The sequence below is a fragment of the Prinia subflava genome, chromosome 3 (genome assembly GCF_021018805.1).
Source record: "Prinia subflava isolate CZ2003 ecotype Zambia chromosome 3, Cam_Psub_1.2, whole genome shotgun sequence".
Classification (NCBI taxonomy): domain Eukaryota; kingdom Metazoa; phylum Chordata; class Aves; order Passeriformes; family Cisticolidae; genus Prinia; species Prinia subflava.
In genome coordinates this window covers 48,826,109-48,842,974 of record NC_086249.1, presented here as the reverse complement: position 1 = coordinate 48,842,974, position 16,866 = coordinate 48,826,109, and positions in this window count along the sequence as shown.

The window sequence follows — 16,866 nt, the reverse complement described above, 5'->3', positions numbered from 1 at the left end:
TCTACTTTTGGCAGTTACTCTGAAACATTTCACATTTCTGCCTCTCATTTTCTAATTTTGAGGATTTTTGTATGTCTTTTTTCTCTTCACAGCTTGTTACAGAATTTTCTAATCAAATATTTATAATGGCATTAAAATGTCTATTATTGTTTAATGACTATTATATTATTATTGGTTTAATATAAATAATTAGTATAGTGATTTTTATCCTCTTCCTGAATATAATTTATCAAGTATTTGTTTACAATACACTACACATTACAAAAAATATATATTTCTTCTAAATTATATTCATTAGATTCTAGCTCTTACCTGTCTTTAGTCTTAATTTTGACTTTCTTTTATGTATTTCCAATGGAAAATGTTCATCAGAATTTTAAAACTGTCATGAACACTTAACAGCCAAAAGACAAAATCAGATCAATCACTTACTGTGGTGACTATCAAGCTGAGCTCTTTTGTTTCCCATTATAAGTTGTTCCTCAGAGTTATGGGCAACATTTGCTAGTCAAAAATACATCTAGCAATTATAGTACTTGAGAAGAAGCTTTTATATAAAACTTCATATTCCTAAAATACCAAGTTTTAATTCTGATAATTTTCCTATACATGTTCTAGAGGAAGAGATGATTAACAACAGCAAAATGTTTCTCCTATCATTGCACCAAACCCCAGGTGAAACTGAGTGATTGTAGTGGTCCTTGATTTAAAGCCTGTAAATATATTTTATCTATTCTTTACTATCTATCATATACACCTCAAAGACCAGGCAGATACTAGTTTAAGGACTTTCTGGGTTTGTTTGTTTTTGTTTGGCTGGGGTTTTGTTGTTGTTATGGTTGCTGTTTCTCTAACAATTTACATTCCCTAGCACTTTCAAATTAAGCAACAAGATTCTTCACAGAAATATATAATTCCCAATAACACTATATAGTCTTTCAATTCTTTCTATTTTCTTGCTACTAGCAGATCTCATTAGCAGAGTTTTCAACAATAGTTGGATAAATGCAAGAATAGTTTTTACTTGTCCAGCTCTGAATCTCAAGTGGTGTAAACTCTGCTAAGAATTTCTATCTCGTTGCTTTACTATTATATATTAATTAGTCACTGACCACCTTCTTCCCACCACTGCAAAGCATTTTGCAGAAGTTTAACCTGTGCTATTCTCAGCATTGACCCATCATACATTGTGGAGTATCACTGCTTGGACATTGACTCCCAAAGCTGTATTTCACATACTTCTTAGAGCACATATGATATTCTCCAAAATTTAAACATTTCCTCTTAAAACTTCCTCCTATCACCCAGCAATGTCTTATTAAACACTATCTCACTACTGAAGTAGTTGAGTCCTAAATAAAAGAACACTTTTGTAAGCCAAATTAATAGATCACACTCACAAAATGGTTGAGGTTGGAAGGTAGCTCTGTTGGTCAGCTGGTTCAGCCCCTCTGCTCAAGCAGAGCCAGTTGCCAAGGCTTATATCCAGGTAGCATTTCTAGTATTTCCAAGAACAGAGAACCCATAACTTCCCTGGGAACCTTGTATCTTGGTCAAGGTCCTTGGTCACCCTCACAGAAGAAAAAAACCAAAAACCTCTTCCATTATGTTCAGATTGAACTTCCTATGTTTCAGTTTGTGTCCAGTGTTTCTTGCCTGGTTAATGAGCACTCTGTGAAAAGCCTGGATCTGTCTTATTTAGACTTTCCCCTGAGACTCTCCTTGAAATTTATCTGCTCCAGACTGAACAGTTCCAGCTCTCTCAACCTTTCCATCTCTCTTCTGTAGTGGTGAGCCTAGGGATGAACTCCAAGAGTGGCCTCAACAGCACTGAGGAGAGGGTTGGCAACTCTTCTTCTAATGAAGCCTAGAATCCCACCAGCCTCCTTTGCATCGCAGGCACATGGCTGGCTTGTGTTCAACTTGACGTCCACTAGGACCCCCAAACCTTTTTTTTGACATGCTGTTTTCCAGCTTGGTGACCCCCAGCATGCATTTTTTCCTGGATTTCTTCCCAAGATACTCAGCACTTCTTGTTGAACTCCATGAAGCCTGAGGACCTGCCAAGGACCCTCTGGACAGCAGCAGAAGCCCCTGTCAGGTCCACCACTCTCCCCAGTTTTATATTATGCTCATCCCCATCTCAAATTCCTGTTACCAGGCATTTCACTGGTTTGTTATTAGAGGAGCATGCCTGATACTTGTATCATCATGCTCATCAATACCAATATATCAGATACACAAAGTTACTTTAATCTATATTTGTCTCTTTAAATTTGATGAGAGTGTATACATCTGGCAGATGATACAGTTCTCGGGTTAGAAAATGTCTGTGTCTGGGTGGGTGATAGGCGGCTGCATATTCTGAATGCTGCTCAGATGCTGTTAATTAAGTTTGGTTTTGAAACAGCTCCCCTTTCTTGCAGGATTTACATTGCAGTTTGTGGCTCTCATAACATCCTCTTCAAATTTGACATAAGTGTATATTTCAAGAACTATGATTAAACTTTTGCATTTTAGATCATAAACAATAAACATTCCCACTCATTTTCAGAATAGAACAGGGAATGAGACAAAGAGGAAAAGAGGAGCGGTCTTTTATTTTTAACTAACTCTACCCTTTGGAAGGGAAAAAAACCCCATATTCCAATTAATAGGTGCAATAACCCAAAAAATAAACTTTTGTAATTATAGCAGTAGTAGTTCTTCAAAATATTCATGTGTTTGGGATCATATTTGCAGATCAAGCAGAATTATCCATTGTAAATACAAGAAATAGCTCCCAAGGTAGGAGAAGTGAAAGAAAAAGAATAAATAAAAGATCGTCTTAATTTATGATGCTTTGCTACTGATGCTAACTTGTTTACATGCCACAGTATAGGACTCTGAAATATTCAATGTGAAAAGAAAAAGTAAATAATCTGGCACTGGGAAATTCTAAAGTATTTAAGTTAGGAATGATTAGGAAACTTTGTACCTCAGTCCTCTGCAGTTCTTTCTTGACATCACTATGTTGTGCAGATTTTTCTGCCAAAGGACAATTTTTAAACTTGGTTTTCACCTCTTACCACTTACTTGGGTTATTGTAGACAAAAATGTCCAAGTGACCTGTCATTCACTAGGGGCTCTGACATCCACTATCTCAGCTGGCTATAAACACAAGGCTTGGAACCAAGGAAAACCAGAGGGATCTTAATTACAGGATAGCAGAATAGACTTTGTAAGATGGAGAAAATAATAAAATTAGTGTTTTCTACACAGAGTTTCCAAAGAAATGCATAATCCTAAGATTAGTTTGTTGGCAAGAATCACTGAAATCTGTTGGATTTTTTAAAATTATTTTTTACATTTTTTTAAATTATTTTGTTACATTAAAACAATGTGAATAATTGAAATTGAAACAACCTTACAAATAATTGATAAAAAAATAATTAGGAGAATTTAGTTTCAAGGATGCAAGCTAAGTTACAGCTGATTTTGTTTTTTAACCTTCTCCATATCTGAGTTTAGAAAACTGAACAAGAAATATTTTTGTGAGGCCAGAAACTCAAAGTTTTACAATGTACGTCCATATTCTTTTTCTCGCTTTCATCAGGTGCTCTCTAAAGCATTTTCAATTACTACTTAAAATTTTGGTAATTTAATAGCCTAGTCTTCTAATTGGTCCAGTAGCCAGAGCTTCCAGGAAATATCCTTTTCTCTTGGCAACATCTGGATTTTGTAAGGATAACTATCACAGAAAGCCTCTCTGCTGAGACTTTATGGTCCTACATCCTATTCCTGCTGCCCAAAAAGGCGAACACTCATCCGTACTCCAAATGCAATCACATGGTGGCGGATCTCCAGGATTACATCTCTGTCACCTTTATGTTGGTGGTTCTGTGTGACAAAAGCAATGGGATGTCATTATACTCAAGAGGTCAGCTTATTTTATGTGCAGCTGGGATGCAAAGGGATGAATCCAGACTTTTACAATAGGATGCTCACTTGAGGATCTTTTATAGCTAGTGGGTATGAATAGACATTTCTTCTGTGTAGTTTGTTTTGTCTGAGGTATTATTTTTAAAGTTAGAAGACATTCACTTGCTGTTCAATATTTTCTGAAGTAGACTCTGTGTTGGGGAAGATACCTGTTGCCATGGACACTCTGAAAAATTCTGTCATGAAAGATATCTCCTGAAGGAAAAAAAACCAACAAAAACAATGTAAAATTGATGGAACTTAGTGTGTGATAGGTACCTGTCACCTTGTAGCTGCCATGTTTTGTTGAAATTTCAAGTATCACACTTCCATAATATCCCTTTAAGGATCATCTATGGCTAATAAACACTGATATGCTGCAGATTTTGAAATATTTTCTCTCAGGTGTTATCAGTTACCCATAACACATCATATAAAACCTCCACCCACAAAATCTTAAGAAATATGAACACTCCTACAAATACATGCTTAATGTGTGTGTACATATACATATACATATACACATGCATATGTATGTATATGCACATATATACTTACATTCTAAAGCCTATATAAATCCAAAATATGTGTTCATACTCAAACCATAATTGCTTAATTTTAAAACGGAAGCAAGCAAATATTTTTAAAAAATCAATGTCATAAAACCTTTTTATATTTAATTGAATAATGTCAGCTAAATATTACCTCATAGCTATCATTCAAGTTTACGACAGAAGTCTTTTTTAAGGTGTCTTCTCTGATTGTTTATGTTTTCTTTTATTGTACATATCTCTTTGATCTCTAACCAGCTATAATTACGATGTTTTCAACATGTTTTATGTTTTTTTATAACTGCTGTGCTCCATCAGATTTGGTACTTATACTGTCAACCTCAGGCTTTTTATGTCCTTTCATCTTTGTTGTGGGTGGCCATTGTTTATGGAATCTAATGGTAACATTTAAGTGCATATTTCAAGGGAAATGGACCACAAGATGTCAAACATGCATTCACTTTATAATTTGTCCATATTAAGCATTTTTGTTACAGTGAGTAAGTACTTAATTGATATAGTCTGGGTGGGTGTTTTTTGGGGGTTTTGTGTGGGATTTTGTTTTTGGGGTTTTGGGGTGCGATTTTTTTTGTTGTTTTGCTTGTTTTTTATCTTTTTTTTTGTTGGTTTTTTGTTTGTTTGTTTGTTTGTTTGTTTAATGTCTGTTATTTACTGCTGTACATAGATGGGCATGCAGTAATCATAGAGGGGAGGTTTTCCCCTACAAACATGATCATAAATTCAGTTTTCCTTTTGATGCTTTTGTTTTCTTTGTATCCTATTTGGTTTCTGTATTTGGTGTTTGTTTTCTTTACAGAACTCAAGAGGTACACATCAAGAGGTAAAATTTAGAGCCTATGATATTCCTTGGATTTGTCTTAAAAGGATGATTGACTTTTACCCTCTGTCCATTGGCCTTTTTTTTCCCCCTATCTCTCAATAATAAGAAAGAACATTTAATGAAATCTTTTTAACTCAATTTCAATAAAATTTGTGTAAAATATACTATCCTGTAAAATACAGGCAATAACCTAGAGTCTGGAGTGTCTAATTAATGCATGAAAGAAAATTCATCACCTTAAGTATGAAAATACATATTACTTAGTATGCATATTCAGTATGCATGTTATTTTCTAGCTAAAGAAAGCTGTTATTACAAATAGACAAGTCTGATTCCAACCCAAATTGTCAGAAAGAAATGTGTTTCATTCACCAAATATGAAGGTCAAGGAGTCATTTATGCCAAAATTAATATGTGGGGTCAATGACCGCCATAATCATGCCTGAGCCTATTGAGGCATTCCATTACATTTAGAGTAACAGCATGGGTGTTATGAGGAAGAACTTGACAACAGACATATAAAATGGGAACTGTAATTATATATAGAACTTCAACATGATTGCGAGTGGTGTTGAATGAAAACTTCAGTGAGATCTGTTAAGAGAACAAATCTCAGAGGAGAACAGTGTAAATGCAGGGTTGATTCAGCAGCCCCTCCTGAAATACCTTACTGATTCCCAGATGAACAAGTTTCACTTTTCCTGGTAATTAAGAGAAGAATCTGTGCAGAATCTTTTTAGTCATACTTTTGTCTCATAGAATCCTGTAGTTTTGGAGATAAAGTGCAGAGGCAACAAGGAATGGCCTGAATTCTTTATATATAAATTCATTACTTCCTGCAAACACACATACTAATTTGAACACCCTTTTTTACACAACAAGACAAGTGAAGAAAATTCAATTATAGTCTCTATTTTATAAGCATATGTATTTGTTTTTTAATATACATATTTTTATATTTTATAAGCAAAAATTAGGAAGCCCCTTCTTCTGTCAAGAGAAAAGATAAAGCACACATTAATAATGATAATATATAAAAGATATTGAGACAGTATAATGGATGACCACAGTCCTGTAGCTGGATTATGCAGATGTTAACATCTCAAATTTAATTTCCTCTTTTTTATGTAATTTTGGAAATTGATAAAATGCAGATACAGAATGTTGCTTTTAAAGTAATTTAATTTTTAAGACCATTTTGTCTGCTGGTATTTTTTTTCTCTCTTTATTTCTCCACACAAAACTTGTAGATACCTCTTCAAAAATAATTTAACAGAACCTGGACATCTTTTTTTGTAGCCATTTTCTGCCCACATATAGTAAGCATTTTCTAAGTATATTCTCCCATTTTTCTGTTTTATTCAGCATCCAAACTTTTTCTTCAATATTTAAATGATATTTTAGAATCCTCACATGGGTCAGTAAAAAGTATAATGTTTCAAACCTGATCATGCTGTGCAAAGAGAGAAATTATATTTTTTCAAATATGGAAACTGAGGCAAGGAGAGGTCTGTTTAATAAGAAAAATCACTCCAAGAGTTATTCACATGTTTATCAGAAGCTGTATGTTTCTCTTCCCCATCACCTTTCTATAAGCATCAGACTTTTTGTTAGAAGCAGCTTAATTCTGAAGTGTCCTATTAGGAACCAAAATTATAGACATAGAAATCAGAAAATTATAAAGAAGGGAAGCATTGGGTAATCAAACTTCAAACAACTCTATTCATTTTTGGCATTGTTCTCTCTATGTAGTCTCTCACATGATGTAAAACATTTTATTATGCAGAATTAACTCTGGGAAATATCTTAATAGCCAATCAGATTGTATTTAGTGATCATCTCTAAATTTAACAAGGGTATCATTCTGTAGCTCTGAAAGTCTAGTTTGGTTCATTTTACTACTTTTATCATAGCAATTGCATCAACCTAAACAACAATTAGGTGACTCTACACACAGTAGGCAAATTAGTAACTTTTGTTAAAGTAGGTTTACGGCCCTCTTGAGCAAGACTTTTGAGTAGCAAACTGTACAGAGACTAAATTCTGAGACTCCATGCTAGTAAAATTGCATTGTACACTCTCTCTGGTATTTCTCTCTATACTACAAACATAAATCAAAATAATTCTGTGATATGGGTTTACAATCCAGTTTCTGACACGGTTATTACTTTGAGGCCTGATTCCTTTCAACTGTTCCTTTTTATTAAGATTGCAATGTAAACTGACAGTTTACCCTGAGGATTTTTTTTTTCTTTCTTGTCAGGAATTGCTACTACGGGCTAAGTTTTTTTGTTTGTTTTGTTTTCCAGTTTACAAACAGTAATCTGACTATATCTGAATCTGTATGCATTATACTGAACATAAAGCAATCCCTCATGTACCAGAGCAAAGTGTTTGCATATGTTCTTTCAGAACCATTCATTCAGCACCACTGTGCTCTTTCATCCTAGGGCTTTAATGCAGTAAGGGTGAATTTCAGTGATACATTTCCTCTCTGGGATTTTAGAGTCCCAATTTTGTCTCTTTCTGGCTGGTCACTTCCAGCTGAATATCCCAGTTTGCTGCTGCCTTAGTTGCACCGACACAACTTTTAGCAGAGCTGTGCTGTAAATGAACTTACTGAAGTTATTTGGCTTAAAAAGGAAAAAAAAGAGACAAAAAATATCAAAAATATTTTATTTGAAAACTCAGATAATTTAGGGATTTTTTAGCAAAGTTCTTTTAATTTCAGCATAACAAGGGGCACTGAGCTACTTTGGGGAGGAGGGAAGAGGGCCTGAAGTAGAAGGGTAGGCAGAGATTTGTTACATATTTTTTCAGCTAAGAAACAATCAAATATCTGCTTGTGGCAAGGGGGGAGGAAGTCTGTAAGCCATTTTAGCAGGTATTGAACAAGAATATTTCCTTCACATCCTTATTTTTAGTGAAATGGATAATGCAATTTCCATTTGTTATGCTTAGAAACACAACTCAATTCAACAGTAGCAAAAGACTTGCCAGATAATCACACCACATGCATAGACAAGTCATTTATCTGTTTCAGAATTAGTATGGTCTTTAAGTATAATTTGATGAAGAGCACATTTTGATCAAGGAAAATCATTTTACTTTTTAGCTTTCAAGAAGGTCATCAGGAGTATCAAGAAGAGGAATTACTCATCATTATGTTGCTTTTTTTCTCTCTGTGGTCAACTCACAGGAAATAGGAGGTCTGGAGCTTTAAAAGTACTACAGCACCCCCCTACCATTTGTAGGCAATCTTAACTCATAGCTGACATTCTTCAAAACTGATGAGTGCATCCCAGCAGTGGAGTTATTAACCCTTCTTTGCAACAGATCAATTTAATAACTTACTCAACTGAATTACACACTACAGATATTACACAGATATTACAGCAAGCATTTCAAGACTCCTACTCTGAATCATGGTGTACAATTGCTACATTTCTAAATGAGATAAGGAGTGGCCTTCACTGGCCAGGTTCATCACAGATGGGTTCTTACAGCCATGTCCATTATGATCCTCTCTTTATTACGAAAAAAAGACCGTCAGACCTTTGAGCACTTAATCCCTGATCATCAACCCTATTCTAGTGTTTGCTTACTTAGTTCTTTAGGATTGCTCCTTTTTGCCCTCTCCAAGCCACATGTACTTTAGAAGACAGTAGTATAAGAAATTATAAATATAAGCTAATCTCATTAAAGTGTTCATTTTTTGTTATTTTGATTTTTCCTTTGCTTTAGCTGTTTGGTTTGTTTTGTTTTAAATAAAACAACATAGGCAGAGCCTGTTAGGCTTCTGTTCTCTGTCAGTCCTTGCTTTAGGATGAAGAATGCTGTTCAGCCACTAAGGCCCGACTTGCTACAGTGAACAATTTACTTTATATATCTAAGAGCAGGAAAGGATTTCCAGCTGAGGTTTGTGAGAAAGCCGTATAGTCTTGGGTCTCAATAAGGAACACTAGCTTAAATCCCTCCAGTCTTTCTGGGTTTTTTATGTCCTGTTCTGGTCCTGGTTAGCTTAGCTGTCTTCTTGGCTCTGCTGGCAGTCTTCTAAAAACACATTTCTAAATGCTTCATGAAAAGTCTGTGTGCTCATATTGAAAAAGAAGATTCTCTAGTAACAGAGACTGCTTAGGGAAAGTGTAGAAAACACTACAGTGTTTTCTGCAGACTCTAAAAGTACATAGCTCCATTGCATTACATCAGGTTTCCAGGTGTCCTTAACCTATTCTTTTCCATTTTTTATTTTTGATTTCTTTAATAAAAATTAGTCATGATAATACAGTGAACCAGACATAAATCAATTCATTCACAGTCTTAACCAAGAACTTATTTCTCAAGTAAAACAAAAGATATTAATCTCATGTAATTTAATGACCAAATTAAAATCTGCATAGCAAAAGGGTAGCCTTCTTAACATCTCTCTTTAAAAGTGAGTATTTATGAGTCTTCTGTCCTGAAAGTCCTTATAGTTGTTCTCTTCGGGGATTGTGTAACAGGTCTTCACTTAGGCATGGTATTTGAAGACACTACTAGTGTTCCTTCTATTCTACAATTACATTTCCAGATTTTTAAAACAAGATATAGTGAAGCATGAATTTTCTTCCACTTTAATACTTTTAATTCAGTAGTACGTCTGGCCTTGGATCTAATGAATAAGGGAAAAAAAAATAAAGCTTAAAGACACCTGGATTTGTTTCAAAGAAGTAGAGAATTAGAAATATATGAAGAAATACAAGAAAAATGTACAACTATCTGGACATCATCCTGGATTATTGGCTCTAAGTAGGCCTGTTTGAGCAAAGGTGTCAGAAAAGATGCTCTCCAGAGGTCCCTTACAATCTCAACTGTTCTATGATTCTGTGCCATCAATTAAAAAATAAATTAGTGTGAGAGACAAATAGAACAGTCCAAGGACATGGAGTCAAATTAAGTCTCATATGCTGTAAAAATATATTGAAATGAAAATGAATTGAGTGGGTTTAAACTGGTTTAGAGGTGTCCTGCCCACTTCATCCCTACCTGATATTAATATAAAATCTGTAAAAAATGGTTTATGTAGAGATGGTTGTCAAATCTGGAATTTAAAGCAAAACTATCTATTTGGGTAAAACTATATTGTGAAAAATCTCTTAGCTCAAGGACAAAATTTCTGTTCAAAACCAAAGAGAAATGTATCCCTCAACCACTTTGTCAGTTCAGAACATCTATTAATCTGGTGGTCATTTACATACACCTGAGATAAAAGGAACACAGATATAAGTCCCAGCTCTAATTAATGACTAACTCAACCGAATAGAACACCAGCAAAAGCCAGAATTAAGAGAGATCACACAAAGAGTCTTACATAAGTATAACTTCACAGACTCCAAGAAAAGTAATTCTTCATTTTACTGATGCATGATGAAAAGTAGCTTGTTGGTCATCTTCAAAAGTGTGTTAACATGCACTATTTGCATGACATGGGCAAAGAACAGCATCACTACAGATTGTAGTAATAAATAAATATATAAATATGTGAATCATTTCAGTTGAAAACATAACAGTTCATAAAAAATATGCTTAAAAGTTGCATTATCAAAAATGAAAGCCAATGTGCTTGTAAACTTTCAAGTTGCGCATTCTATCTCTGGCAGTGAATATAGTGTCATGTATGCCCTGTGCTTGTGGCTAATCAAGTACTTAATTTTTGTTCTTTATTGAAAATTTCACTAATGATCACTCAGATTCGGTGAGTTTAGGGACTGTTTTTCAATGTTCTTCTCACTCACTTTGCACACAAATTTTTCAGAAAACTTTTATTTTGTTTTAGAATAGAAAAAGAATAAAATATTCATAAGACTGGAAAACTTTTTTGACAAGTTCTGACTATGTGCCAACAGTCTCCTTTACAAGTTACCTGTAATAATTACTACTCCTTTTATTGAAATGTTCTTTAAAAGCAATTTTCTATTCAACACCTTGGGTAATTACAGTGGGAAATGATTGATAACATCAGTTGATATTAAATATTGTACTGCTAATCACCATGCAATCTTGCATGCAGTTATTCATTACTTACTTCTTTAATTTGAATAGCTGACAATTTACATGGAATGCTTCAGTTATATGAATTATCATATTTTTATTCCCAAGAGAAAGCCTGCACTTCATTAGAACAGAATCATTCATATTGCTTTTCTTTCATTTTCAAGAGTGAAGTACTTTGATTTGAAAGTTCTGTAGCTGTAGTCTTGCAAGATATTAAGCTCTTCATTGTCAAATAACAGTATGCAATGCTTGTACAGTACAAAGGCACTTCTAGAATAAACAAAGTCACATTGTTATACACTGTTCTGACACTAATAAACAGCTGATTGTGGTCTCCAAGAGAACTTTGTGCTTTTGTGTCACATTTTGGGAAATGATGCCATGCCCCTAAATGTGTTCATACTATTAGCTGACTGCTAGAGTGGCTGTAGATGTCATTTACTTTGTAAACTGCTTCACTTTATCACTCAGGGCCGATCATAATGTTTTAATGCTTAGACTTATATATGAGTCAGACATTTAAATCTGATGAGTCTTCTAAAAAGACCATAAATACTAAACCTAGTAAATCAGTTTTATTAATGAGAGTTAAAATTATTTTGGAAGTAACTCCTAGTAATTTGGTGGAGACAGTATATTCCTTGTGAAATATGGAACCATCTGTTGTATGGAATCTCATTATGTGGTAATGCAGTGATACATACTGTATAAAATCTGAGCTTAAAAATCTTGTTTCTGTTCCAGGATCAATGGGAAGGTATTTTCCCATGAACACAAGTAACCAGAAAACAGAGGAAATACTTAAGAAGTGTGTGTAAGTGTTATACACTTTCTTACACAAAAATTGTTCTCTGGGAAGATTAGTTTTATGGTCCCCTGAAATTCACCCCGAATCTCAGCTCCTGCTAATGCATTGCTGTTTCACAGCCCATGGGCACTTAGCACCTGCTCTCCCTGTTACACGAGAGCTAATGACCTTTCACTGCCCCCCTGTTAACCTCCCACCACTTCCCCACAGTGCCAACTGCTCTTTTCTCTCTACATTCTCACTAATTAACAAAATGAAGTCAGACTCAGAATATTTGTCCCCAGCCTAGATTCAGCTTGAAGTTTTCTCCCTCTATTTTCTACCACCTTTGTTTCAGAAGGCTTGTGTGTCAGCCTGATTTTTCTGTTACCGGTTCCTGCAAACTTTATATGTCTTGAAAAGAGAAGCTCATCAAGAATTTCTGAGAGTAATGACATGGAAGAATATTTTGGAGAAACATGCTTTGTTCCGCTATGACAATAACAGTTCATCTTAAGTCAACTTCACATTCAGATAGGAACCCATTTCTTAGCATTTTCATGTCACAGTTTGTATATGTGTGGTTTATACAACAGTTTAGAGTGATGAGGCAACTATTTCAAATAAGTCAATAAGAGGTATTGATTCAATGTCTTCTGAGAAATTCCAAGACTTTTTATGTATTTATATAAGCATACATATATTTTTTTACATTTTTATATGAGTATCTGAGTCATAAAGGTGATACTAGCACAATGAATTTTATTTCTTTTGTTGTTCCCACCCATAGTCTACATATGCACAATGCAACTATTATTGAGATTAAACTCCCAGGGTAGTATTAAATATATCTCTCATTAAAAATACCTAATTTATCTTATGCTCTTCATTCAAATTTGGCGAGTGGATTTTACTCTGTCACACAATGTGGCAGGAATCCCCTAACTATTAACAAGTTCAGTACTGTAAAATCACATGATCCATCAGAAATAAAAATGGAAATTTCATTTTAGTGAAAGGCTGAGATATCTTTTTATGGTAGAACATAAAACTTCTGACTAGTTCTGTTACTTCATGGTACTTCATTTAAAAATTCATATTCTTATGTGCACAGATAGAACTTTATGGACTTTTTAATTAATTTTTACAGTTTCTCATTAGTGTCTTCTCCTCCTATATATTTGGAATCACTAGCATTGAGACTAAGGAGACACCACTAGAATAGCAGCAGAAGGATCTGGTACTAAGTCTGTCTCTCCACACATATTGGCATTAAGTAGCAGTGGTTCCCCCAGGATCTCAGCAGAACCACAGCAATGTGCCCAGAGGCACATTCTGTGACTCCATCCTACATGGATCCTACGTCCCTTGCTTATCAGTCTCTGATGAACTCTTTTTATAAGAAAACTTAAGTGGAGTTATATGAATTTTTGTTCTAAAAGTTGCTTGGGTTTGGGATTTTTTGCTTCCTTGATTCACACATTTCTCTAAATGCAATCTTTGGGGATTTGTAAGCCTACACTCTCTTAGTTCTCACTCTCTTCTGGTATCTCCTTCAGCCTCTCTTAAAATGTTCTTTTCTCAGTCCTTATTTCCTGTGTAGTTGTGCACAGGACACCTTTTTTCCAGACAGCAGTTACCTCTTTAGGACTTCAAAAAATGAAAAATCTGTAAAAAATTTGTTATGCAAACACTCAAGCTAAATTGCCTTATTTTATATTTTACAGTGAGCCTTCCGAACAAAAATGTACTTCTTTCAAATAGCTGAACTTCTGACCCTCAAGAGTTTGCATAAATAGTGAAAGCTCCATCCATGAACTTCTCCTGAAACAGGAGTGTACAGACACTAATTTGAGTATCCTCAAATATGAAATGTAATTTTCCAGAAATGGCATTTCATTTTGGATTTAAACTTTTTTTTTTTTTTTTTTTTTTTTTTTTTTTTTTTTTTTTTTTTTTTTTTTTTTATCTTAGAAGCTCTGTACAAAGAACTCTGCCTGGGAAAAAAATAGAAAGAAAAGTTACAGAAATAAAATAAATTAAAAAGTGCAGTCTGAGCGAGTACAATTGATTTATCTGAGAAAAGCAATGCTTAACCTTCAGGCAAAGTAAGAAGTTAAATTTGAAATATTTCACAAGCCATTTGAGATTAAGAAAGATATGTTACTAGAAGCATTTAATATTCTAAGGCAGTCTTTTCAATAGAAATACTTTTATTTTATTCATAAATATTTTCCTATTTTTTTAATCTGCTTTTGATAGCACTAAGAAGAAGAATAAATTGAGGTGTTCACATTCCTATGTTTCTGGAAAAAGATATTTATCCTAAACCATATAGGCTTTTTCTTTCTGGTCATTTATCATCTATGGTCATTTAAGTTGAAAAATGTACTTAAAGTAAGGAGAAGTGAAAAATATCAAGAACTTTAAAAAAAAACACATTCAAATATTACTTTACGGTTTTGGGGCTTGCTTGTTGTTGTTCTGTTGGGTTTTTTTACCGACAGTTTTTTGCTTGCTTCTGTTTGCAAGGTTCTTTACAGCTCTCAACCACAGGATCCACCAATATATATAATGAAAATCAAAGTTTCCTTTTGTTAGGAACAAGAAATTCAATGTAGGAATTCCAGGACAATCTCACTTCTACTTTAAAAAGTCATTAGCAGGCAGAGAGAAAACATTTTAAGTGACATCAATATGAGCAGCCAAATTCTCTTATATTATAGCTAAGCTATATTTCCAAAATTCCTATTCTACCTCTAACCAGATATCTACAACTCTGTCTTCCAGGTGACAACTTTTTCTTTCATTCTATTGTTCTCTTTGGATTATATCACAAATCTGACAAATCAAACCTTGTACTGTCCTCTACATTTTAGGATTATTAAGAGAGAAGTATCTTAAACTTTAACTGCAGAATCCTCTCACAATTTTCAAGTGAGCGAGTCCAATAGTAGAATATGGCTGGGAATGTTTCCTGAGAAACCATGGACCAAAACCACTGCCTCAACAGGAAAGAACAATTGAGTGTGGTTTGAAGAGTTTATGTGGCTTATACCATCTCTGGCCTGCTCTTTTCTGATAACTGAGGAGTCATGTGATTTTTTCATATTAACCTTATTCACAAAACTTTAAACCCTTTCGTTTCTGCTTGACTTATACACTGCTCTTTCTGTCCTTGTATTGGTATTGGTGGTCCTTAGGCTATTTTTCAGTTTTGTGTGTGCTTAGAACTTATGATTAAATGCTTCTATAAACCATGCTCATACATACATACATATATATACACACATACATATATACATATATAAGGTCTTTTTCTACCAGTAGAACTATTAGTTCTGTCTGAAGAAAAAAAAAAATTAGAGAATTACCGTGGTGAAATTCTTTTTCATAATTTTTTTTCTGCAAGACACAAATACAATTTTGTTTTTTTTACATAACAGGGAGCACTCAGTGAAAAAATGGCTTCATCCAATTTATGTAGAATCATTAGTACTTTTTTATGTGGTTTACTAGATAAAGTCAATGGCATACTATCCCTGACATGTTGAAACTTTTAGACTACAGTCTTTGAGATAAAATAGTTTTTTATTATAGACATGCTTTTCAAACAGCTCATTGAATTTACATTTCCTTTCTAAACTTTCATTAAATTCCATATATTTCTACAACTACTTTCAACGTTGGAGAGAAATAATAAAAGGGAGATAAAAAGGACAAAAACTAAAGACCATCAGAAACCAACAACAAATTCTTATCATCTGGAATTGCATTACCTCAGAAGTATTTCAGCAAACCTTAGACTTGACCAAATATAACTTGTCACTGCTGCAAGCTGGGTATATACTCTGTTTCTCTGTTTCTGGGTCTTATGAATTTATTTTCCCCTTTCCATCTTGACAGCTTTTTGAAAATTTATGTCTCCTTATTTTCTTATTTTAAGTTGTTCTTTATGTTTTCAGGCAGCTCTTTGGTATTGCTAAATAGCATGGAAGAGATTCAAACCCCTCTACATATTTGCATCTTTTCTTCTTTTCTCAGTAATGTATGAGTGAATATAGTGCTCAGGAAATTGAGATGCTAACAATCTTGCTTTGAACCAGAGGTAACAGGACCAGTTGTGTACCTGTCTCCAGAGAAATGCTGGCAATTCACTTCTTACCTGCCTTGGCAGCTGTCTCTCTAGTCCTGAATTTCTTCTGAAAATTGCTAATCCTTTCACAATGGCTGGAATCAAAAAATAGAGGAAATTTATTAGGCTTGACTAGCTCAAAATGGTGAGTCTCATTTTCTCTTGTGATCCATTTATGATCTGAATTAAAAGGTAGTATATTAACCTACAATATCAGCAAGATCCTGGTGCTTGCTGTTCTGAAGTCGTACAACATCAAGCTATTATTTTGAATTCAGTCTTACAGCTCTAAAGCTTTCTTTATTTGGGCTCCAGACTTAGTATTGTTTGAGAATTTCTAAAAGCTGAATAATTAATATCTATTGGCACATGAATAAAAACATATTCTTGGTTTTGTCCCAAGATATTCTTCTATCTGGGTTAAACACAGCCTTAGTTATACAAGCAATGTTATAGGGGGAAAAAAATCTCTGCTTTCCTTTTCTTACCTATGCTATCTTATTTTAGTAAGTAGTAACTCTATCTTCTCTGAAAATCTCACAGTACCCCCAAGCATAAA